The sequence below is a fragment of the Harpia harpyja genome, chromosome 4 (genome assembly GCF_026419915.1).
Source record: "Harpia harpyja isolate bHarHar1 chromosome 4, bHarHar1 primary haplotype, whole genome shotgun sequence".
NCBI classification, from domain to species: Eukaryota; Metazoa; Chordata; class Aves; order Accipitriformes; family Accipitridae; genus Harpia; species Harpia harpyja.
In genome coordinates, this window is record NC_068943.1 from 76,594,090 (window position 1) to 76,621,548 (window position 27,459).

Sequence of the window (27,459 nt, forward strand, 5' to 3'; positions counted from 1 at the left end):
TCCCTCCAACAGACTGACTGAACAAATAGGTGCTCGTATAACAGTGCGAACAGCAAGGTAAAAAAGGACTGTAGACTCAGGCAAACAAGCAGCATGTCTTGGAGCCCCTTCTTATCTTACTTCTCTGCCCTTCCCAGGAAGCTCATTGCCTGATCAGCCCCTGCTTTCTCATTCCCATACTGAGAGACAGTTAGACAAGCACTCACTTAAAATTTGTTCAAACTAAGAAAATACAGAAAGCTAATTTAAGTCTATCAAACACTGACAGAAGGACTTTCCACTGCCTGGATGACAGCAGAGTATGAGTAGGGAAGCATGCCAGCTGTGCTCCATCTACACACGTACCTTTTAGGGAATGGGTCTATAATACTAATTTACTCTAGGGAAATTACCAAAAAATTCCACCAATGCTGATACCAGTACAGCAGAGCCTCATAACCTATACTGGAGCCAGAACTGCAGTTTGATATGCCTTACTTTCAGCTGAGGCTACTGAAGAGAGGCTGAGGAGCCTTCAGGACTCTTTTGCTTGGAAGAAATGTAACTGCTACCTGTGGACCTCCACGAGTATTTGAACTTCCTAGTCTTTACCTGTAGATGTAATTACTGTATTTGTAACTGAATTGAATGTTTGTTTTTTTTTCTATTCAAAATTTTACATCCCTATGTGCCAAAATTTCAAGGGCATAAAATTTTGCAAGCCAGGTGGGAAAAAGGAGAATTAAATTCTGTAAGACAGTGTCCTAGATACTAGATTGGGGGGAGAAGCATCGGAATTATTTTGTATAATGTGATAGTGTCATCCAGCACCAGAGGTATTTAATTAACATCTATTTTATTCTATTACATCTTACTTGAAGCTGAAAATCATGCATGAAGAATTTTTCTCGAATCCTCTTAGTTTAAGCTAATCAAGTGTCTAATGCTTGATAGCTGGAAAAATTAAATTGCAAATGTGTTCTTAAAAAGAAAAACTAATTCATTTATAATGAAAATTACTGGAAGAAAATAAAAAACCCCACAGATATAGTATACATATTTTTAATCTCAGTTTTATATTTCAGGGTCCACGTTCACAGTGGCTCCTGATGCTACCATAAAAAAATTACTGTTTTTTTTTTTTAAAGATGGAATAAAATGCAAGATGTATTGTCTTTTATTAATATATATAAGCTGACAGTGAATAATAACATCCAGCATCACTAAATGCTTTGGTTGTTTAAAGAGTACACATAAAACTGTGCAAGTTACAAAACCAGAACGTAATATCAAGTATCCATTGGCTGCCAAACAGGAAAACAGGGTCTACGCAGGGCTTCCCAGGCATTTTTCAGTTACGCATTTTATCAGAGGATGTCAATTTGTTAAAACTGAAACTGTAGAAGCATACTAGTTTCAATGATTTGTGTGCAGGAAGTTTCCTGGGTCAAGAATGAAACTTCTGGCAAGTGAGATCCATCCACAGGCCACCCCAGAAGCCCAGGCTCTCCCATCACGGCCTGAATCAGAGCCTGCACCTGGGTGCGGGTCCCAGCCAGCTGCCTAGTGCTGTGCTGGGACACTTTGCAATCAATACCTGAAGTTTTAACGTAACAGTGAAATACGTTCTGATAGTTTCTACAGCTTAGCGGTTAGGTCACTCAACTATAAACAGGAAGACTCAGATTCAGGCCCTGCCTTGAATTCCCTCCCACTTAATACTACCTGCAAAATCTATCTTAATTTGAATTATCAAAAAAAAAAAGGAAACAAGAAAATATTCTGGCATATTTTAAATGAAACTAACTTTGGAGAAGCCTGCAGTGGAAACAGTGCATACAAGTTTGATGAAAGGAGTGTTTAACAGTACGTCAGTGTGCAGATGGAATAATGCTTTGTGGAATTTGTACTGTAAAAAGAGGAGGTTTTTTCCAGTGCTCAGTCTTGGATTCTGTCTGCTCTGATACCACATCAGAAAAGCGACAACAGAGAGGCCACAGCTAGTGGCCTGTGGATAAAAAGAAAAGAAACTAAACCCAAAGAAGCAAGGAGTACACAGACGCAGACACTAGAAGTGAGAAGAGTGACACTACAGTGAGGAGTGACACTGTAAGTGTAGGCAGAAGTAGTAAGATAGTTTCACATCTACTCTTTTCTCCATGCATAAATTGAGGATAACTAGGCATGGATTTCCTATAGTGGGATGGACAAAGGGAAGTACAGGTTTGTCTTAACCCTCTTTCCTCACAGCCCCCATATCCCTATAAGCACTCCTGGCTGTAACACTTGTGGTGCGCTGTCGTGGGATGTATTTACACCTCCAGAGCTGCATATCCTCCTCATTCACATCCCTTCTGTGATGAACCCCATATTTATGTTTGCACATCTTTGCAAAGCACAGTTGGAGATCTGCAAATAAAAAGGTTTCTACAGAAAAGTTAAGTGTTTGCATGACAACAAACATCTAATGTTAAGTTGATGTTTCCTAGCATTCAAGATCATAGTAGATTAGTTCTTCTAGATAAAGGTTTTTGGTAAATAACCAAAAGCTGAAGAACAGTCATTAAAAAGTATATGTTGACATGCTCTAAATATGAAAATGTTTATTTTCTCTTTTGTAATCTGCTAATGACTTTTAGCTGAAAAACTGGTTGTTGATTTATAGGAATGAAGACTGTCATTAATGAACCTGATCTTTTACTAATGCTATCCACTTCACTAGCTCAATTCTCATGTTTGCTCTTGAATGTTCAGAATTTCTGTCAAAAGTTTGTTGTCCAGACCTCCAGTGGATGGCAGAGACAACTTTGTGTTTGTCAAGATTGATCAGTCTTTGCAGAGTTCTAGCAAATACACAGAAGTGTTTTATGCTGGTGAAAAATCTCCTGATGATATAGCATTGAAACAATTCTCTGAATGGAATATCAATAAAAGGCCAGAAGACTTGTGTCTGCATCAGGACTTTACCAGCACTGCTGAATCACTTGTACTTTTATCCACTTCTTAACCTACACAGCTATCCTTGCAACTTTCTAGAAGAAGAGCAAGCCTCAGTGCATGTGTATTGGCCAATTATTGTGTGCTACTTACAGCTTAAAAGAACACAAAATGGGTACAGAATTAAAAAAGATAATTCAGAAGAAAATACTGGGCCAAGCGAAGGCAGCATGAGGATGTGCACGAGGAAAATGACAACAGAGATAGTTATTCCAAAATATTTTTGAACTACTGCCAATCAGCCTCCTTAGATATGCAGATCATTCAACATTCCAAGATGTTCCCCTGGAGTACATGAAGTACACATCTTCCTGTTTTCTTCTAAGAATGAAAACATATATTTCCATTTTCTATGTGAAAGTAAATGTATTGACAGTTACTATTGATACAGAACTCATACCTTCCCTCAGAGAAACAACTTCTGGTTCTTCCAACTTAAGTTACTATTTTAAACTTCCAAAAAAAATAACCACAGTAATAGCAAATTACCATGCAACAGTAGCACTACTGACTTCTTTGTTATTATGCAGATGGAAATTAGTGTCCTTTGTTATCTTCTCTTACCTATAAACCAGCAATTAACCCTTCTTCACACAATGAAGCTTACTAAAAAAAAAAAAAGCTTCATTAAATTCATAGTATGCAAGAAGTGAATGAGTTTTTCAGATTGTGTGCCAAGTTTTAGAAAGGGACATGAAACTTAAATGAACTTTGGGAAGAACTAACTTACATATCCAAACCCCAGTGTCTTTATGTATTCTTTACACACCTCTTTTTCACTTCAGTTGGGTACAGTGTTTCTTCATTTTGTGCCTAAAACTACCTTTAAACTCCCTGTATACTGATAGACAGACTCTGATTTCTCTGGGTTTTGCATTTATTGCTTTATGCATTAAAAATATTCCTACCATCTATTATGTAAGTGGAGATACAACCTAATTAAGCCTGCCAGTTAGAAGATCCCATTTTCACTTGATTATAACTTAACACTTACTCCAGTCCTCCAACACAGCAGAAATCCATACCTCTGGACACAGGACTAGAGTCTGATTAGTCAATAAGAAATCTGTATCAATACACTCTCACCCCCTTCAGCATTAGCAGCAAACTAATACACTCTTAAAGTAGCTCAGGGCCAGCTGTCTAGTTTAAGAATTCAAGTATCCAACATCCGTAAAGACACTGCGAGATGAGGGGTTTGCAGTAGTACAGTCTATCGCAGCTTCCTTCTTTTGTCTCTTAAAAGAAATAAAGAATTGTCTGCAATAGCCTACTTTATAAGCACACTGAGGTTGCAAAGTCAAGCATTTGCAAGCTGGGAAATGCCAGACTTACCCAGTTGCCTGTGTAAATTTAATTCTCCCCTCACTACATTCATATCTATGCATTGTGATATAAATTTTAATTACCCCATTGGATACTATTTTTTCCACAGGACATCACTCAGCCCACCAGATGAATGCAGAAGGGGGCTGAATTAACGTTGTACTGACAATCATAAAAATGCCGTTTTCAATTTGCAAGTGCTTGACTTTGCAACCAAAGTTACATTCTTTTGATGCAAATCTGAATAAAATTTGAATTATATAAACATACATAGGTTTGAAGGAATAATGCAGCAAGAGGGAGATGAATTATTTATATATGACTGGCATCAATGCAATTAATAAGAATAGCAGGAGGTGTTAATATCTACATGGTTGAATATACTTTGCAAACACAAAGTCATCACCATAATTTAGATATTTGAAAATATTTCACAAACCTACGGCATTATTAGTTGTGACCTCAACCCTTCCAAGACAATCTGCAGAAACTGCAGTATAACAAAGATAATGAAGACCAAAAAGGAAAATGGTTAAGCACTAAAATGTGCTGCTTATTCTTCAAGTTTAGCATATTCTGAAAAGGAAGAATATCTGTCCTTTTGTAAAAGGTGAGTTGATGCCTTTCTAAGATGCAAGGGGGTTATACTGGCATTTGTAATACAAAAATACCTGTATATAAAAGATATAATTGAAAAAGAACCAGAAACTGACCCAAGACATGCATTAATGTCAAAAGCTCCAGCCCTATGGCATAGTCAGTCATCCGGAAAATTGAGGCTATATTTAGTTTACATTTTCTTGCTTTTATTAGCAAAAATCAGCTATGGCTAAAACAATCACTACCAGGCTAAAATTGTTATTTCAGATTAAATGAGTTTTTAAAATGGTATTTGCTTGTTTATGCACAAAAGTGAGCCTAATGACTTTCACAATTTACAAATCTCCAAATTCAAAGCCATATAACTGATGGCACATCAAAGGTGTAGTTCCTTTTGTCTCATCACTTCTTGCTATGATGCATCACGTTATGATTAACTGCACTACCACACAAAAACATTATGGAAATGTAAATAAAAAGGCTCTCATTTGGAAAAACAAATCCTCACTGTTGTTCTGTTGTTTTATATACAGCGCTGAATTCTGCTTCAAACATTCCCCTTCAGACAGAACAGATCTCAGTAACCAAGATCTTTTTTTCTTTGCTCTTACCGTGGATACTTTTAATCTCACAGGTTCTACTACATACAAAAAATTTGATTAAGAATAAATAGTAATCAAGTAGATAGCTAAAGATATAATCACATGAAATAAGAGCTCGATTCTTTTTTTCTCTTCTAACACTGAACTGCTTAATTCTTTTCTTTCTACCTAGCTGCTCTGAAGGAAGTTTTCTAACAGGGTCTACAAAGCCAGCAGGAATTTCTAAACAAGCAGCTGGGTTTTTTTATTAGAAATAGAACTAAATTATACAGAAAATCTTATGTCACAATCATTCTACTACTTTTTTTTAATATATTCTCCCATCTTCCAAGCCTCATTAAAAAAACCCCACAATCCAAAACACTGGAGACTGGATTCAGTCTTCATTAATTGCTTTCATGCACTGCTGCTCCCTGGATTCAGAAATTTGCCCTGTCAGCACCAAATCTAGAATATTTCTCCTCAGCCATCCCTGCTGCTTCCCGTTCCTTTTCCCACAGTTCAGCTCCACCACCAGCCATTAGCCACACAGTTACGAGGCCGGTTCTTTCACTGTTTCCGAAAACACAACTAGCAAATTCACCCTCGTCTTTGAAAAAGGAGACGACTTATCTTTTGGGAAGCAATTTCAATGAAGGACATTAAGTAAACTGATGCTGTCATTAGTGCAAATGTCAAGTTCATTGTAGCAGATGTTTCAGCTGAAGATGGCTACATGTTAAAAATCTCAAAACAAATGTGCATTCACCATTTGATTTAGTGTATCTGCTTCCATGCTCTCAAGAGTGAGCCTGAAGCAGCTCCGGGCACCATTGCCCTGTCCTTACGTAGCAGGGGCAGTCTTTGGCTGGGACATTCCTGAAATGCGTCCTGCCCCCAGACTGCTGAGGACTGCTTTTATCAGCATGTAAGGTGTTGGTGAAGTACAGAATGCAAAAGCTACTGCTAATGCAGTTAGAGACTGAAAAGAGCTCGGCAATAGTAAAGGAACCTCTACCACATTGCACACATTGTTACAGGAACCTGTTCATTTGGAGGAAATCAGGTAGCATGATTCTATTACATTACGTTGCTTTCTATGAGCATTTCAGTCCTGAATGGACCTGCTTTTGGCGTCTTCGCAGAGTGAACAGCAGGTGAAGTCCGTTATCAGGAACAGTGATTTCTGAGGCTCTTGCAATTTTCTACCCAAATCTAGAGCACAAAATACTTTCCTGCCTTTCAGGCCTGAAGTAATCTGCTGGAATACTAAATATCAACAATAATTTAAAAAATAGACAGAACAAACTGTGTCTTAAAAAAAAAAAATAGTGGTGGGTTTTGAAAAGCAATTTCTAAACATGCTTCCCGAGATTATAATTCAGTTTATCCATAGCAGTCTTAGTTTGATTTATAGGAATTTACAAGCTGCAGCTGAAACTCTTCTAAAAGCAGTAACAACATCTGAAACAGATTAACCAAAAAACCTCTAGATGCCCATAAGGAATCCACACTACAGGATCTCCCTCCATCTCACATAGGCCACAGTATATGGGAGTCAGACAAATACTGCTTAAGACAGCAAAAGACTTTGTCACAGCCTTATTCCCATGTACCTGTAAGGTTCATTCTTTTGTGCTTAAAATGCTCCTCCTCTGCTCTTCCTGATATATGCCAGCCAGAAACCACTTCAGACAACAATCAAATATGGAGTATGTTTTGTCTCAAGATGAAAGAGTTCCATGGATGAACGAGTGACTTAGGAGCCTTCTGCACTTTAAAAAAAAAAACTTAGCAATTTCATTTAAAGTATCATTTCAGCTGACTAAATAGGAAAGATCTGTAAAGTCTTGCAAACATTCTTGCAAAAGTCTGAACATGTATTTGGCTCTAGTGAGACCAGCCTCACATGTAATCTTAAAAGTTAGGTCCGTGCTCTTGCAGATCCACTTGCAGCATCCTAGCAGTTTACAAATGAACACAGGAATACACAATTTCTTGCTATTTGACAAAAGTATACCTAATTGTTTCTCTTCTGCTAAGTCTATTACATTATCTACTTCACAGTATCACTAAAGTTTACTCCAATCAATGAATTTTTCATGCAATAATCCAATAAAAACATGTGTTTTATATTTAGCAGTGTAAGGACGTTTCAAAACTAATCCATCCAGAGCAGAGTCAAGGATTTAATTTATACAGTTCAGTTCTGGGAGAGCAAGAAAGCATAGCTGAATTTTCTTTTTACAAGGTATATGCATTTATGCCACCGTAAAAGAAGAAATAAATTAATTTTATTTTCATAAGTGAAAACAAGCTCTCACCTGAGCAGCTTTCATTGAGCCAGTACATCTAACAAAATACATTATCAATGAAAATAAGATTACTGCATAATCCAATGTTGCTTTTTTTTCCTGAACTACTCTAACATCTCTCACTTTATAGCTGTGTGAATACATACTTCTCATGAGAGAAAAAATTCACACTTCCTACAGAGATGACCTTAAAGAATAAACACTTGGTTTTTGTTTGTGTTTTTTTTTCTGATAGAGATGGGTTCATTTGGAAAGTGCTCAAATTCCACTAATACTTATTTTTTTCGACAGCAGAGAGTCCTTTTGACCTGTTCATTCTTTCCCTGGAAATCATAACTGATTTACTTTAGACACTGAAACTCCTTAAGCCATAATAATAATAATAATAATAATAATAATAATAATAAAACAAAAGTTAGAATAAGAAATACTTTGACACTGCTCATTTGAATGGAAAATTGCTCCTTGACAATAACAGACTGCATAATTTCAAGCTCTCCTCTCCTAAAGAAATGCACCACAGACAAAAAGACGACAAAATTACTTAAATGTGAAATTCAAACACAAAAAGGTGTGGGCTACCTTTAACGTGATGTGTTTTAGGGTCACACCTTTTTCTGGACCGAGAAAAATAATAAAGGAAGGTTGTTTTTTTACTTTTTGTGTGTGTTTGTGTATGTATACTCTTTTTTTTTTTTTGAGTGCATTCTTATTTACTCTATACATCCTTTCCTTTAACAATACTTGCTGGGTCTACCCTCTGTGTGTAGTTTTCATTGAAATAAAAGGACAGTGTATGCTGCAACCTTTCTCTGCTTTAGCCTTTCCTGAGTGTAAAGACCCCAGTACCAGCTCTGCAGCTCTCAGGAAAAGTGATATTCTTCAAAAAATAGCCAGCCTTCTGCTTAAACTCCATGGAAAGTGGTCTGGTAGCCACAAACAGAACAATCTTTGTAGCTTCATAACCATTTTTTAGACACTTAGACCTGTAGTGAAAGTGCTAATTTTCTAGCTCTCTTGCCTACAGATGTGAACAGAAAAAGTCTTCCAGAAGGGATTCTTCTGTCAATGAAAGAAAAGAGAGCTTTCCTGGTACCTTAAATGCGAGTGGATGTCTCAGTTCTGCAAACATACAGCTTAGCAAAAAAAGCTAGCAGTTCATTTCCAGACTTCACTGAAATTCAAACAACACTCCAGGGCTCTAAAGGGGATTCTAAAAGAGACCCTGTCCTGAAAAACAAAACGGGGGGAATAAAAAAAAAAAGTATGTGAAAGATCACCTGGGAGGAATGGCTTGCTTCTACCATCCTGCTGGAAGTCATGACCATAGATTCAAAGGGCCAGTACTGTAATGATGTAAGGACTAGATTAATGTCCCACAGCAGGACCGTGTCTTTTATTACCAGGGGCCAGGGACAAAATGCACAAAAGAGGAGCCTCCAAACAAATTCTTAAGGGATCTTAGGGTGGAAACAGAATAAATTCTTCATGTATAGGAGGTATCTAGATACAGCTGCTAATATACTTTGTGAGAAGTGGTGGAGAAGCTGCCACCATGATAAGCAATGCAGAATAGCAAAGCTGTACAAAAGGGGGAGACTGATGGAGACACACACTACACTGAAAATCTGGATTTACCTAGTGGAAATATCCCTGCTATCAATCATGCCTTTCCTGAGTGGGGACTGGCAAGAGTAGACTAGTCCCTAAAGCCCTCCAGCTCCTGCGCTGTAAAAGGAAAGTAAAGGCTCAGTAAAGAAGGTGGCCTTTTAGCCTTTTAACATAGAGAGGCAAGCATCCAGATACCAAAAACATCTTGGTCAGCTGGCAGTAGCATAATCACTCAAACTGCATCTTTATTTACACTGTGTAGAGCACTAGCAGAGTAGGTGCCAGAGAAACAGGTTTATCAAAATCTCTAGGGAATTAAAAATGTGTTTAACAGGAAAACTGAAACAGAAAACTGGCTCTTCCTGTTGGTGTCAAGGCAAAGTAGCAGACTTGAGTCCTGGAAAGTGACGCTTACAGTGACATCCCAGCCTGCCATTAATGATCCAGTAGTTCAAAATAACTCAGGCTGAACACTAAAGCTTAATATATACTAATTAAAAAATCTCTTGTTCAAATCACCACCTAGACAGAGCAGTCCAAGAAAGATCCCACGAATTCCACCTCTTTAGCACACACTAAATAGATACAGTGTATCTGCCATCTGTTTCAGAAGCCAGCCTTTTACAGGTTAAGAGCACAAACCAATCCCTCTTCTCAGGCAGGGGTCCTCCTGATACACAGGGTCACCATCTGTAAACTTCCAAACTTCCAAACAATCAAACTCATTTTTTTTAATGGGGCTTTAATCGCCTTTCCTTCTCTCGGCAGTTGCTGTTGCGTAGCACCTCTGTAGGAGCTGCTCATACAAGGACCTGCCAATGAAGCAGGCTTTCATGACAAAGATTCTTGGAAAGAGACAGGGAATGGGATGGCTGATGAATGAAAGCTGGGCAGAATAACCATGTTGAGGCCTATTTAATTGGATGATTGCTGGTTTAGATAGCAATTCAAGAGCTGATCCCCAAATGTTGTCGATTTAAAGAGTTTGTTAATGAAGAAAAGGGGTTTAAATTGTGTGTTCAAATTGTTCATGAAGCCTGCATGGACAGTGCAGGCAAATGCCAGTGATATGTAAGAGTTTCAAAGTCAATTTATGCTTGAAATGTCCCAGACAACAGATGATGGGGCCAGCTAATTTGCATGGGAAGGAATAGCAGTAAAGACAGAAAAGGGATTCCTCATTAGTAAAGGAGGACTATAGTTGCAGAAGGCTTGCCATCACTTTGCAATCTCTAGCCATATGAAAGGCTTTCATACAGCAGGTCTGGAGTGACCTTTCATTACAGACTGCTTTTAAAAATTTACATCCTGAACAAACTTTCTTCCTTGAAGATGGTCAATATGGAATCCCATTTCTAAGAATTCATTAACGTAGCTTCCTAAGAGGCTACAGAATCAATGGGGAGCGAGGAAAAGGGCTTCTCTCTTATTCTTCTCACCAGTGTTAAGCTTACTAATTGTGCAGGATTCCAGGGATTTACTCCTTCAGGTAACAAGACAGTAATAAGAATCAAATTCTTGCCTCTCTTGTAATAACAAAACCCAGTAATCACAGGCTCATCAGTGCAATAACATAGAATAGATAGATAATGGAACTGATAGATAATGGAATTGATAATAGATAATTGTGATAGAAAATGGAATTTGTGCTGTGTGCTAGAGCAGCTTGGAAGCACATTAAAAATAGTATGATTATCTTAATGAAAGAAGAAGAAAAAGTCAGCTACTGGGAACTTAAGTACTCAGTAAAGCAAACCAAAATAGCATCTCCATAATTCATAAAATCACAATAATATCCTAAAATAATGAAATAGCACTTACAAAAGAAATATTAATGTAATAAAACAAATACTGTAGAGTTGAGAAGAAACTTCATTTATCTGAGATAATACTGTCAAATAGGTGGCTCAGCAAGCGGCTTGAATATCATCCTATCTCCTAGCATAACTCTTCATGGAAAAAAAAAACCCATGGATTTTTTTTAGAACAGTTTTGCAGGCAATTAGTTTTTCTTTTCAAGTTTAAATTCATGTGAGACCACTGGGAAAAAAGAAACAAAACACTGCATTGCATTACTAATGCCTGTACTTAAAATCCAGGGAAGACTCTGGCAACTCACAAACTTGATCACGCGCAACTTGGCTTTCTTTGGGCTCAAGGAAAGAAGAAATGGATTCTAGGTAGAATACTCTGAAGTACAGAATAAAGGTGGAGAACAAAACAGGACCGTTTACCTTGGAATAGTCTGGAAAGTAGACTGTGGCAATTTTCCAGCGGCTGTTTCTTCATCCCCTGTTTCTGAAACTGAAGTTTTATTCATTGGCAGCCTTCCTGCAGCTCATACCTGTAGTACCTTGGGCACAGGACACAGTTGTCTTTTTCCTCTCACCTAACATAGGATACTCAGCTGGTAGCTGTAGATATCATTAAGCTGTTTGTTTGCTGAGAAGGTCCTAATTGATCTGGAAGAAGCAGGATAATGCTCTATGTTCTCAACATGTGCAGGTGCCAAGTAACATCCACTGCATATGGGAGTCATAATGTAAACAAGGAGTGCAAGTCCTTGAAATCAGCAAGATACGTAAGTGTGTGCCAACATGCAAGATGATGTGTGTCTGCTAAACTGTAGAATTTGATCTGTAATGCCAGAATCTTGCATGAAAGGGGAAAGTCATTATGAAAATAAGCAGATACAGTATCAAAAGACTTTTTGCTTAAAATATACTTGGAAATTGTAAATGCTTTGTATAATAGCATTTTTGCATGCATTAGAATTTGTTTTACTGGGGAACACTAAGGAATACATTTCTATTCCCTGACATTTGCTAATAACTAAGAAGTAGTAATTGACAGTAACCAGTGTTAATGCCTGCCATTAGAAATCACAGACTAAATAACAGCATTATGCCATACAGACAACAGCCAACATTGTTACAGAAAGACGTTTAGCACTTTAGAAAAAAATAAATTTATGTATACGTGATTGTCTAATGAGGGATAGTTTATGCTGAATCAAAAAGTACCTCACTTCATAATTACTTCACAAAAGCACATTTATTGTGACAAACGGGCAAAATATTTGCCAGAAACCCACATACTGTAGGGACAAGGGGAACGGTGAGGGCATAAGAACAGCAAGTAAGTGTTTTATGACTGGCCAGGTTGAAGTGGGAAGAGTGATAGAAGAGAATGAAACCATCTGCCAAGGCAAGCCTGGGGAATGAGAGCCCAGAGAAAAGAGGCAACACGAGCTCCAGAGACCAGAGTTTAGTGCAGGAATTTCTAAGACCTAATTCTACTGAAGTGGGCAAAGTGCCTCCAGTATAGCTCCAGTAAAATCATCTTAATCTATTTTTAGCTCTTGCATTTAGTTACGTACTTAAAAGAACAAGAGCACTTGTTAGCTTACTAAAAATTTAACTCATGTTCTGCCTTGCTGGGCCTGGGGACTGAAGTCTGGAGAATATTTCTTTTCAGTGAAGCAGACTGTATCATGTGAGCCTGTGTTTGTTTTGAAAGAAAACGTAGTATTTGGTGTGGGAAAATGACTTTGTTCCTTTTTGATTGCTGTATTTCTTCTATTGATTGAAAAGGGAACAAGCACTGAAGAGAACTTATTTAGGAGTTTAGATTTTAATACTGGATAAAGAGAATAATGTTCTGTGTAAATGCATATCAAAATAAAATCCTTCTCTTTAGTTATTTTTAATTAGCAGAGGGCATATTTTAAGAGTGATCACTACATGCCACAGCAGTGTCTGAAATAAACAGATATCTACCGTGACCTTCTTAAGAAATGCTGCAGCATGGGATTTTTTTTTTTTTTTTTGCCTGGATTTAACAAAGAAAAAGGGTCTGAATGGGATCACAGAAAAGAGCATGAATATCAGTTATCTGCCATCTCCCCTATCACTTTCAATTCAAGGCTTAGTTTGGTCTTTCCGCCAGATCCAGAGCTTTGGTATTTTGCTCTAAGGATTCAAATTTTGATAATACTGTCTGAGAGCTTATCTACTCAGAAAAATTCTACCAAACAAGCTAATAGCAAGTCAAATTCCCACATGAATCTTCTTATTCAAGCTTCTAAGGTTTTATAGTTAAGTTTCAACCATCTCAAAAGTAAGACAAGCAAAACCAAAACAACACTTTTTTATACTGGAAGAAGACTATCCACTTAGCATGTGGCAGTAATGGGTATGCTACCTGTTAAATTCTATTGATTTAAAACCACAACCAAGTATAAATTAATATCTAAGTATATGTTTCTTTCCTTGACATGCTTAACTGCCCAAGTGTGGCAGCAGGATTTAAAAAATATGATATTTTTCTTTCTGCAGAGAAATATCCAATGGAGACAATACCAGATGTGTTCAGTGACTGGGTGATATTTTATAAAAAACCCAAACATTTTGCGAAGGAATGAGCAGGACTTTTCAGCTGTTTCCAAAAGACACTTTAATATTTTGACATGAAGGTTCCTGTTTCCTAACCTGAAGAGAAACAGCAAAGATGTCACACGGAATGACATAACCTTTATCTGAAAAAATGACATCCAGATAAAACCTATGGTATGTATATTGCCTCAGAACATAATATTACAATAGCCCTTGCAGTTACCCAGATGATTTTATAGGTTTTTCACAGGCTCCCTAAAGTTTGTATGTTCTTCATATTTGCTGCCATCAACGAATTGAGGTAAAAAAGTCACCCAGCACTTCCAACACAGTATCTCTAGAAGTTGCAGAAGGAAAATAAACAGTGTAAATTATGCGAGTGTTCTGCCAATGTGGAGTTGAGATAATATTTGTCTGAAATTAACAAGTTCAATGAATTAGTAACTAACTGAAAAGTAATACATCATATACTGAAAATGAAGACAGGAAGTGGTATGAGCAATTGAAGAGTTTCTTCGTGTGGAGGGTGGTTGGATTGTGGAACAAGGGACTGAGGCCAGCAATTTAGCTGACGTTTATTAGTTCAGGAAAGAGTTAGCAACAAACATGCAGCAACAAATTATATTTTTGTTTGTTTGTAATAGAGACATACTGATCTCATTTATATTTCACAGATTTCACTATTTTCTGAACTAGTCTTTTCCTGGCATTTACCAAGTCTGTGTTCTTATGTATTAGAAATTTGCAGCAAAACATGCTAAAATATTATTAGCTTGTCGTACCCTGAAATTGGCTAAAATAACACTTTTTACATCCAGAAACTGTCAACTGATTTGGAGTCTTATTCGGAAAAAAATGACCTTTCAAGCTAAATACACACACATTTTTGCCTGGTTAATTCTATTTAAAGGTATTTAAAATTCATTAAATTAAAATTTATTTTGAATTTTATGCTTGTAGTTAGGAGGCAAAATATACTATCAGCTATTACACACTTCACATTGCAAAGGCAATCACTCCATCATCAAAAATGGGATAAATCAGGGCATGGTTTGAGGTTTTTTCTCTGTGCACCTCTAGCAACAATTATCTCCATAAGGTACATCTGTTAGAGGTTCCTAGGCTTTCCAGGGTGTGGGAAGGAGGTGCCACTGTGCCATGATAAATTTCTGCTCCTGTTCTGGTATGACAGAAGCATGAGCTGCCTGATCGCTCAGGTGTTAAGGACTTAGAATTCCAGATATTCCTAAATTATTCTGTGTCTGGATACATTTATTTTGAACAATTTCTCTGTTCTGTTAAAACCATATTTCAAAGAAATATTTGAGCAAATACAGCTGTTCCCAGATTAATTCCATGTTACTTAAGTCTGGAGAATACAGAGATTTCGTTCATTTGTTGCTCAGCTATGCGCCAAACCTTAGAATAAGGCAAGGTATTATATTCTACAGCTTGATTCCATGTCTTCTTGTCTTGAAAACTGTTAGGAATTGAAAATCAGCATAAAAGGGAAGGATGGGGAAATGATCGCTTCCAATTTCAAGCAATGCAACTCCTACCTAAAAGCTTTGTTTTTCCTGCTCATCTAGAATTTGAACACCATTAGTTTCTGAAACATGAAAAGAATCCAAATTGAAACAACTAAGCTTGATATTATCAGAAACTGTAATACATAAGAAGCCTTAAAACAAAACCAGAATATTTTATGAATAATAATATCAAATGTCCTACTTTTTTTTTTTCTTATATTCACACTTCCATTAAGACTACAGGAAAACAGTTACCTTAAAGAATGCTGATGGAAAACAGTTCTTAATCCATATTTTTTGGTTTTGCAAAGGGATCTCCTGTCAGACTTGCCAATAAACTTATTAACTTTTTTTATACATTTTTGCTTCAACTTATTTATTATTGTTTATTCCCTCCTTCAAAGTCTGCAAGCAGAGTTCATTCATAATCAGGGCAGCAATTTCTTCCCAGGTTATTTTGTTTCCCTATAGTTAATGTGATCCCAAGTGTTCAAGACAAGTCACGCACTTGCCTCCCCAATCTATTTTTCAGTTGTACAGGAACTCCCTAGCAAAAATATAAGCACATGTTCAACCATTTTGGAAAGCATCTTGTCAACATTGATACAGATCCCCAAATTATTCAAAATTTGAAAAATATGTAGGAGATGCACTTAAGATAAATACTTACTTTAAATAAAAACACCAGTAAAAATTAATAACTTGCAACGCAAGTTCCCTCCCAAATCTTCCAAATACCTACAACAGGGCAAATGAAACAGTGGCTTTGGAGCTAACTTTCCTGACTACAGCAAACACATTTGAGATCAACCAAAAAAAATGTCTAAATAAGAAGTAAATAAGCAGGGTGTCCAGACAGGGTACTTTTTCTTACACAGGCAATATATCTTGACTACACAAGGAAGAACCCCTAACATAGTCTACATAACAGTAGACTAAAATACAAAAGCAGCAAAATTGGCAGATTGCTCTGTGATTATTTGGAATCATAACAGCATGTTGTAGTGCTTCTTGCAGCTCAAACCCTGCAGTTCACATGCCAGGATGAAAGGCTGGAAATTAATTAACACATGCTGGTATAATCAAATAACATGGATGTAACTTACTACTACAATGAAAAAATGACAAAAATTAATTAGTATAAATAAATTTCTATCAGAAATATAAGTGCATGTCACAAGCTTTTCCTGACTTACACAGGAAACTTACCAGCCTGACAGAGCCAAATAAGCCATTTCTTTAAATTCCATTTTACTCAAGAAAACAGAAGTAGTCTTCTTCAAAACAACATAAAGTTACAGAACTATGACGATTACTGAGTTATAGAGACATGAAAATACATACTTCAGTCTCCTCCCTGTAGTGTAATGAAGTCAGGACATGACACACAATTCTTCAGCAACAAGACCTTGCATGCCGTTCCTGGTATGCACCCTTTGAAATGTCAGCATGCCAATGCCATTTTAAAAATGACTGAATGAAGCTACCACAAAGAGATTTCAAAGTGGGCGATGACAAAACAAGCCTCAAAAGCAAACCTCATCTTTCTCTCATTTTAGGAAAGGTTATTTCTCTCTCAAATCCTCTCTTTTCTAAACTCTAATGCAACTTCTCTCATGTAGGCAGCACTAGAAACCCCAGTGTTGACTGATAGTCTCCAGCACAGTGCAACTTTAAACCTGCGGATTACTGGCCTTATTGTGAGCTCGTGTATATCCTGCAGGGCTATTACTGTTCTCTGCTGCTAGAAAAGTTCAATTTTGAGCTTTAACTATAAATACACAATACATCACACTAAATTACCTTACAATGGAAGTAGCATGTCTCCTAATGCAGTGAAACAACAGAACATATGAAAGTTTCCATAAATGTGAACAAAGTGAACTCTCTCTCCAGTTCTATATGTCATTTATCTATCAATAGCAATTTTTTAATATTTTCTATAGCCCACAGTAGCCTTGCAAAGTCAATCCTTCTTTTTAATAGAAAAATAACATTTCTGAGATATTTGAATTATGTCAGGAGATAAGTAATTCACAGACTACTTTATGACTGACACATACACACCCAGAGATGCAAGGAGATTAAATCCCATGGCTACTTGAGGTATGAACCCATTCTGTGTCAATCTTCCTCCATTTGTTTCTGGAGACTGACATTGTGCAGTGCTCACCAGTCAGAAATGCATCAATCCTTCAGAGAAACAGGAGAGAGAACATTCATTTGCATTCACTTAAATAGATGAGATCAGCAATGAATTCCATCGGAAATGAACACTTCTGGGGATGCTGCTTTTATTACCTCTGCAGTGATAAAGGATGGCATTTACAGAATGGTCCTCTGAAAAGCAAGTGCACAAATCATTGCAGGCATATAGTGTAGGTACTAATACTGTTACGTGTTACTGCATCTAGTTTCTCCACTCTTCTGAAATCAGAATTAGAACTCATAGCTCTAATTTATAACATGGCTAAGTGCTTACCTGACTGAATCGTGCTTATATGGCCAACATTTCTGGTTGAAAATATATCCCACCAAATCAACGGTTACCAGTTCAACCTCCCCAAATCTTGTTTCCTATAATGTATTTAGAATTGCATGCAATTCTGCATTGCATAATTCTTCAGTTGCCTTGCTGGATTATAGGATAACAATTCCCAGTATCTGCCTTCATTATAAATGGTAATACTGAGTATGCTGAGCAAGTTTAAATTTAATATTTTGTTTCAATTTATTGTTGTAGGTAATGCATTCACCGCATAGCTCAAGTCAGGTAAACCACCTGAAGTATTTCCTAAATCGGTTTCCCAGACAATAGACTTGCATGGATTACTGCTCTTCAGTTTGGATTTTTTTTCTCTTTTTTAAAAATGTACTGAATAAATTTCTAGTCTTTTTAATTTTAAAAAAGATCACCATTTTCCATGGGAGGAGTCTTTAATCTTATCTGATGATATGCTTAAGGAATCAATCGAGTTTGGTGACTCACTAAATGGGTCTCCCACATAAGGTAGATTTCTGTAATGTAATCACACCTCTTTTGAAGGTGATAACATATTCATCTCTGTTATTTTAGGTGTCAGGCCTTGAATGTAGTTCTTTATAGCCTACCCAAGTAGCCTTACATTGCAAATTATATTAACACATTGAAAATTTCCCATTCCATTAGTTACTGGAAATTTTTTAAATGTGGGCTTACCAGTGGTTGCAGTCAATTTATATGCTTTTGCAATCCAATTCCTTGGGCTTCCTTGCTTTTGCAGTCATCTCTAATATATCTTAACCTTCACCTTATCTCTTGCTTTCCTGCCTGGTAGGACAACCTCAGATGCTTCATGAATCTTGCCATTTAATAGTTTTTTCTTTGGTTGCTCATCTAATCTCCCTCACATTTAGTAAATGCCATATAATTAAGCATAACCCTATCTGTCAAACCTTTCAAGTCTACCTGAACCCTTTTTATCTTTAATTCCCACAATCCTTCTAGCCTCTGATATTCAGTCTTGAAATGTTTACATCAGCATGGCATACATTTCTACATGTATTCTTTCTTCCCCTTGTTATTCTGCTGCGCTGTTGCACCACTTCCTCTCTTCCTGTGTTTGTCATAGTGACAGCACAAAAATTTGTAAAATTATTTTGAGAAAACTAACAGAAGTTTCCACTACTACTTGCCACCTAGAAACAAAAATTCCATAAAATATTATATAAAAATTCTAGTATTATAAATCTGAGCATCTTAGTACATTCAGAAGATAGGCACTACATTTTTCACTATTCATAAAGAAAAATAGAACACTTTCACAAAGAATAAGGTTTCCAGTGATATATATCCAATTGGTCATTTTAATTTATTTATTGTCATTTATGGTCATTGAGACATTTTTGCTATAAAATTCTGACAGTAGAAACACTAAGATGTTTTAAAATTGGATTGATTCTTCTTTTCCTGAAGCTCAAACACTTTAAATTATGTGTGCTTAAGCTGTAGTAATAAGCACACTGCTATAAGATAAATGGTAAACAAAGAGCCCAAATCACCATCTAGGGTAACAAAAATAAGGCAGGAATAAAGGTTATATGATGTTGGTTAAAGAGGAAAGTAGCTGTTATTTTCTGTACTTAAACATACTTGCATACATTTATCTGGTTTGTACTCAAAATATGCTGCATACTGTGAAAGATACAAATGAATAGATTGATATGTTAAAGATGCTAAGGTAGTACAGTAAAAATATTTTATAGGATAATTTGGGATGAGCTGTATAAGAAACAAATCACGAAGTCAGAGCTCTGGTATATCACGCATACCAAATATATGACAATAAAACTTTTATATGTTTCCATCATGCTTTTTTATGTCAAATAGTTAATAGGGAAAAACTGTATTAGGCATGTTTTTGAAGTTTAAAGACGTTTCATTATTGGTATCTTTTTTTTATATTAATTATACCATAAAACTAGCAACTGTGGTGTCATGTACATGTATCTTCACGAGAAGCGTAACCTCACCAACCAAAAAATTGTCAACATTTACATACCTTTTCAAAATTACCTAAAATAAGGTGATAACCTTTTATACATGTCACACACACATAGACAAACTGGTATGAAGATATACATGAAGTCCAATATCTCACAAGAGAGCCTGGCTGTTTTCCTGCCAGGACCACAGCTGTCTGAGACGAGACAATCCTCCCCAGCTTTCCCACAAGGCCACCTCCACTACCTGCAGATTATCCTGTAGCTCTATAGCCTCCCGCAGATCTGTCAGCTTCTTGGTTAGACACAAGATGATCAGAAAACAAGGAGGTCAACAGTTAGTACAGAGGCACATCATCCAATGAAAGACAGAAACCATAAGTAGAAGAAAAAGTCAGTTCATTGGCAGGTAGAGCAGATCTGCAAGGCAACTTAGTTTTCTCATTCTCTCCCCCCCTTTCTTTCATAGGCTGGGAAAGAGAAAGATTGGAAAGAACAATTAGTTTCCTAAGCTGGTTTAACACCGCAATGGGCCACAGATGTTGGATGGAAATAGGATTTCAAAGAACCGGAATTGATTGGGAAAGCCTGAAATGGAAACAGGAAAAGTGACTTGAACTGTGGGGTGCTAATAATAAGAAATGCAGTACAAGTGAGGAAAACACTGATCAATTCATTCAGGAACCGCACTGGAAACTGGACTTGGCAGGAATGGGACTCATATCTGTACTTCTATGGATGGAAGGAACAGCATTTCACACTGGCTGAGGAGCTTCCCCAGGACAGTAAGGATTTTGTGTGTGTGTGTGAAAGATAAAAAGGGAGAGAGAAGAAGAGGGAGGGAATGAGTGAGAGAGAATGAGAGGGAGAATGGAAAGTCATGGAAAGTCAATGGCATTGCTTTTACTACATCAATGGAGCCAATGTTTTACCTGAAAAAATGAAATAACCTGCTCTGTATATGAAGAAAGTGAAAATTATTTCATTTTTGGAACAGGTACTTTTGCTGCTTTACTTAGTCTAAATGGGGAGAGAAAATTGTATTGCTCTGTTCTTTGGCTTATTACTGATTTTTTTTTTTTTTTTTACACAGTTCACATTTATTTCTTCAACAGGCTTTTTGGGTTCAGAAGAAAACTTCTAGGAATTGTAAATTCATTGAAGGTTGTTCCAATGAAATAATATATAAGGAATTACATACCTACTTTTGCCTCAATAACTTCTAAAATAATTGCCTTCTTTCTCTTTAAGCCTGCCTCGGTATTATTTTTTAAGGTTGACCAATGTTATTTCCTTTCATGGGGCCTTTGCTGTCATAATGCAACTAATCTGTTCTTTTGATTTCTTCACCCCCCCCATCAAAGCTGTTCCTAACAGGAATAATTCTGTGTCTCCTAGAGTATGGAGGTTCATTCGTAATGAAAACTGTAATCAGATATGAAGCAAAGATTCCCTCCCACATTTTCAATTAAAATGAGTGAGAAAGCTTGAAAAACAAAAATAAAAGAAGAAGGAAACCCAGAATGGCTTACTAAATAGCTGTGTGACCTTGATAATTACAAATATGAATGTATTACAGATGACATTTCAGATGATCAGAGCTGTAAAAATTTAAATAAGTAAAATTAAGGCTAAAGCAAAGAAATTATAATGGCAAGGGACTACATTCCACCTTTCTATTGAGGAGGCATATTTGGTATACTACCTGCTATTTTAAAATACATTTCCAACACTGAAGTTTCCATCTCTTCCTTTACAATTTTATTTTCTGGGCACAAAATTCTCAATGTTAAAAAATAATCCACAGATACTCTGTCCCAATTTCCCATTTCTCAATCCAGCATTTTCACTATTGTAGTGTGTTAAATAAATCCTGTTTTTCTTGTTTTTTCATACAATACAAATACATGTCAATGATTGTTCTATTTTAGTTATGAACTGGAAAATACATAGTCTCTATGGATCCTTCCTTATAAATGTAGTCTACCAGAATAGTTAATACCATGTTTTGCTTATGGGGAAAAGGGAGGAAGAAGGAAGAAAATGTCCCTCTTACCCTTGAACTTCTGCTAATTCAACTATAGTTTGGGGTAATGGTGTGCAATACGCTAAACACTTTTTCACCAGAGCAATTTAGAAAAGTGATGAATGAAAGAAGCGGGCTGACCTTTCTTTTACTGTCATGATTTACAAACTCATCAAAGTTATTGCTCACTGCCACCACTCCAACAACTACAGCTTTTTGAAGTTTTTTTTCTTAAACATTGCCCTCCTGCAACCTAAAGCAGGATCCAAATCAAAAAATGGACAGCATTGTAACTGTATGAATTGGATTATCTATATGACAAGGGGGAAAGATTCAACAAATGCCTAACGCAAGTATTCAGGTAGAAAACAAAAGCACATCTAATATTAGTGCAATTTTCAAGATAATTTCATTCTGAAACACTATATATGTCTTGAAAAGAACTACAGTGGTTTGCCAGAGGAGTTTCTTATCAACATACTGTATTTTGTGCAAATAGTATTGCGGTTTCTCTATCAGTCCCACGCAAAGCACCTGCTCTTTCAGAAATGGATTTCATAAAATTCACTTAATGGCCTCAATGTAGTGAATTTTAACTGCCTAAGAGAAATGAAGTTAAAAAAAATTCATCTGCTGCCTGAACATGTTCTCACATATAAGAAAGTAATAACAACCATAGGTGGAATGGAAATTAATTCAATAGACTCCCAACCTACTGAAACTGTCAGAAAAGTGGAAAACAAAAGAAACTCACATTTAGAAATTTGGAAATTATTCTAAAAGAGCAACACAGGTCATTCAGAAATATGAGTCAGTAAGACTCCTGTAAGAATACTGGCACCAGCAACCCCATTCCAGGGAATCATGAACCAGATTTAGCAGACAACACAGAATTCATCTAGGTACCAAACCCCAGATACTTCTAGAACTTAAATACAAATTTGTAGAGAGTGCACATTGCAGAAAGTTTGCAAAGAAAACCCCATCACACTCCTTCCTGAATCATCAGCAGACCAACTAAAACACATAAGAAATGTCAGAAGAATCCAGAAGGTACCAGCAAAATTCAAGGACATCCTTGATGCTGCAGCCTCCTCAAACATGGCCCATTCACTTTCTGGAGTTACCAAACTACTTGAAGATAATTTTTCCCTTATTTAGCTATAGTTAAATCTTTTTCATAGTCTCATACTTCCAGGAAAAACTTAGCATAAAAAGAATAGAACAGCAATACATTTAAAAGCAGAATGGAAATATGTTACTGGGCTCAAAGGTCTAATTTATTGATGCATTTAGATCTTGATCTGCCAGAACAATTAATAAGCAATGTATCCTCTTAAACAGATATGGAAAATCTGTAGACCTGAGCTGGCTCTGACTTACTTTCATACTAAATATGGCTACATGGTACTTTCCACATTCATTATGGGCATATAATACCATGAGGCCCATTACAAATCTTGGAATAGCTTATTCAACACATAGAGGGTCTGTTATCACATATAGTGAGTCTGCAGCCATCAAAAGAAACAAGAGCGAGCGGTACTGTTATCCACTCATTTAGCCAAGTCCATATTACCTGGCAACACAGATGGAATCTCTAGATTTCTTTTATTACTATAATATACCTAAGTATTGTTCTGCTAGTTTTTTCTGTTTTGAAGAAGTACAATACACATATTTTCCAGCTTTCCAAGTAAGAAAAGATCCACAGGTCGATCAAATATTGACCCCAAATACTGATTTGAACACACACACATAAAATCATTTTCTCCCTTCGAATGTCACATAGGATGATTGATTCAGTCAGGATGTCTGTGAGCAAATCTCTCCAAACAGCGTTTACATATGCAAATGTTGACTCACTGTATTCTGTAACCCACAAAACTGCTGAATATCAAAGATGTTCCCGTGAGTGATTTGGTATCCTATATGCAAAACCTGTCGGTTGTAACAAAAGGCACTACTTATTGTGTATGTCAAAAGACCCATTCTAATCTTAGTGTTTGTGGGTTTATAACTAAAGTCGAGCACATGGGGGTTTTTTGCTGGCTAGGGACACATTTTGCACTGTGTCACCTGGTTTCTCCTTTGCACCTTCAGTAAACTGAAACGGGGAAATACAAGAACTTCTGGAAGCTCTATTGTACTGAGCTGTGCTTAAAGAGTAAGAAAGTTGGCATGCATTTAGGTACACAAGGTCCTTCTTCTTCGATAAAATGCAATGTTCCATAGTTCAAATACCTGTTTCTGCTAAAGAAGTTGTTCACTGAGAACAATTGTATTAACGATACCCTATTTTCATAAATATTTAAAGTGTGAGGAATATAAACTGAGACCCATTGTCACAAGGTGCTCTCTCTGTCCTTGAGCTTTTCACACAATGGCACGGGAAAGTGCTTCCAGTAGAACCAGGTGCCCTCTGGATTGACCTCTAATGTTTACTATTCAGAAACCCTTCCACAACAAAGCATACGCTTTCCAAACCACTGTCAAACTGCAGCATGCTAACATTACTTATAGCACCATTTCTCCCCTACCACTTCTCATTTCCCTCCTCTGTAGAGATGATCATCTATGTTGCTACTCCAGTTATGCCATTCTTTTTCACTCATTTTCAGTTATGCTCATCAGCTCACACGCCAATGTTTAACAATACTTCTAGTCATGTTTGTCTGTTTCTTGAATGTATGAATAAATAATTTTAGGAAAGCACCTATATGGATGGATGCAGTCAAAGCCAAATTCACGTGAAGCCTATGCTCCAAGCCTTGAGCCTATGCTCCAGTCAAATGCAAGCTAAGTCTGATGGAGAAGCTGTCTCAGTGGAGCACTGCGCTAAAGCTAACAAGTCCTGCTGCTAATCACATGCTTAGCCTTTTTCTGTTTCTACATTTACCTCATAGAGGAAACACTGTCAAAAAGAAATGGTACCGGATTGTGAAACAGAAGACTTAATTCTATCTCTGTTTTGCTACTGACTGTGTACAAGCCAGGCTACTGATTCCCATCACATCATTTGTCTGCCTTATTCATTTACACTGTAAGCTCTGCAAGTCAGGGAATATCTCTTACAAACTGTTTGCAAAGAGCTTCTCCACACAAGGGGATTCTGAGTTCTCCAAGAAAGGGCAAGCCTGTACTAATATAATATTGCTTCTATTACGAGGAGTAAATTTCAAATTGTTTGCATTGAGCAAAACTGTGTTTCATATATTTTGCTTCCAGAAGGCTTGTCAACTAATTTTGCTGTTCTTGGAGGCGAGGCCAATGTTGTAAGCAGTCATCTCCCATTACAACACTTTAATGTTCCTGATACGCAGCTACCTCCTGTTTATTCCTGTGGTGACTCTGTTATGGTTCTGTTCTTCTTTCGCCCTTATGATTGCCACAAGAAGATCTTACCACTGTTCTCATATACTCATGACGGCCTTCTGAAAGAATTCCTATTTGGGGTATATATTAATTAATTACTTCTATTCATTTCAAAGTGAACTGTAATCAGCAGGGAGCTCTTAATCATTTTTCAGAATACTTAGCACCCTTAAAGTAACACCATTTGCTGTGCTTTTAGGAAGCAGCTTATTGCTCTAATTCCTTCTTATGAGATACAAATTTGCGGGTCTCATTCTTCATCCAGTTATTACCAATCTTTCCTTACCATGCCTCTAATTTCACTACTTGCCCCTTAGTCACTAGCTAAAATACTGATCTCCCCTGTGCACAGTTGAATCAGTTTCTAATATTCCTCTCTTTTTTCAAGGACAAAACACTTATCTGAGGTACCAAATTAAATGTCTCCACACATATTTCACTTCTATCCTTCCTACAATTTTTTTACTGTTGTTGTTGATATCAAATTACTTATTTAAGATCTCAACTTGGCACTTTCTTTCTTATAATAATTTCTCTTTAATGTTTGTTCATTCCAGCTTCATTTCTTTTTTACAGGTTTCAGCTACCACGAAAGATTTTTCCTTCTCTCCAAACAGGAAAACAAACACAGCTTTCACATTCTCAGTTAAGTTTTGTATCAGCTGCCTGAGATCCTAAAGTAGCTGTCACACCAAATCTAGTTGTTCTGTGAGCTGTGAAACCAATGAAGTTTCCTATCCTGGAGTATTTCCTATACCCCTGCCCCATACTCCTGCAATTATCTTTTCCCATGTCCTCTATAATTTCATTATCTGTAATACTATCAGTTCTCCTTCCTGACCTCTAGATTCTCCCACAGTATCTTGGGCAAATAAGTTCAAAAGTAATTTACAAAAAATTGAAGGACAAAATGGTCTTACTAGAAATTCTATGTTACCATAAAATGAAATAACTTAAAAGCATCAGCTGAGTACATATCTATGTTGTATTTTTCTTACTCTGCATGCAAATCCATAGGTCTAGAAAACAAGAGCTAGTTAATTTGCTCATATATGATGTTAACTCTGAAATTACAGATGCAACATAAATGCCAGAAGTTAGTATTTCACTAGCACTCAAGTTTTACTAGCACTCAGCTTCTTATGCAAAAAGCCCCAAACAGCCTACCATAGAAACTCAAACACCTCAAACCCTCAACTGTTCTTCTTGTGCTGACAATAAATAAATACACATACACAAATATATGACAGAAAAAACTGCAAACACAGAATCAGAGTAAAATGCACTTAATTAAGTATCAAGAATAAAAATGTAGTTGATACACTGCTGATGACATTAATCATTACAATATTTAAGACACTTAAATACAGAAGTATGGATCATACGGTCTGAAACAGCTTTTGAACATCCTATCTGCTTTAGAAGCTGAAAGTCAAAGCAGTGAGTCTAGGTCCAGTTTACTAAATAATAAAAAGTCTTGACTACACATGGTAATTCTGACATTTCAATGAAATTAATTAAGTCATCAGCAGGCCTGTATATTTGGAAAGCAATTTTTAATTTACCCTGGCAACAGATTGTATGTTGTAGCCGACATCAAACTTGGTTGCAAGTGTAAAACTGGGCTCAAAATCTGCGTTTCATGCTGACATAAAATGGCAGTAACACCGATACCTACAGCTTCCTAGGAAATGCTAAGTGGTTCAGAAGCTTCTGACAGAACAACACAGACACCCAAATCTAGCAACTGGCAACTGACAAGTTCTACAATTCACACTTTTTCTTTTTTTATTCTTACATTTTCATACATGATGTTTTCACATATAAGTAAATGAAGCACATTACCGTTTATGCCATGAATATATGCATCAACACTATCCACAGGTGATGCACTGGAGACTGACAACGATTCGCATTTCTATACCTTCCTTTGTGTGCTGAAACTCCCTAAAACCCTTTGCAAAGCAATAAATATCATACCCAAGGAGAAATAGTGATAGGTCATCAATACAGTAGTGACTTTCTGTACCCAGGCTTAGCAGCCATTCTAAGTACAGCAATACTTCTGAAATATGAGTGCCAATTAATCTGAAATAGTTCTGCCTGTGAGGGATCTTTTATGTAATCACCTGCACTACTACAGATTGCACCTGCAGTTCTTTGATACCACTGCAGAAGGACAGCAATTTCATTTAAATCAGTATTTGCACTCTGTCGAAAGGCCAGTAGGTTTCCCCAAGTTCC

The 27,459-nt window shown here is 36.7% G+C and overlaps 1 protein-coding gene across 1 annotated transcript in view; it reads right to left on the reverse strand.

Annotated features, from left to right (window-relative positions):
* The window catches only part of PRKN (parkin RBR E3 ubiquitin protein ligase), an 803,180-nt gene that overhangs the window by 604,409 nt on the left and 171,312 nt on the right, over window positions 1–27,459 (reverse strand). The window lies entirely within an intron of this gene.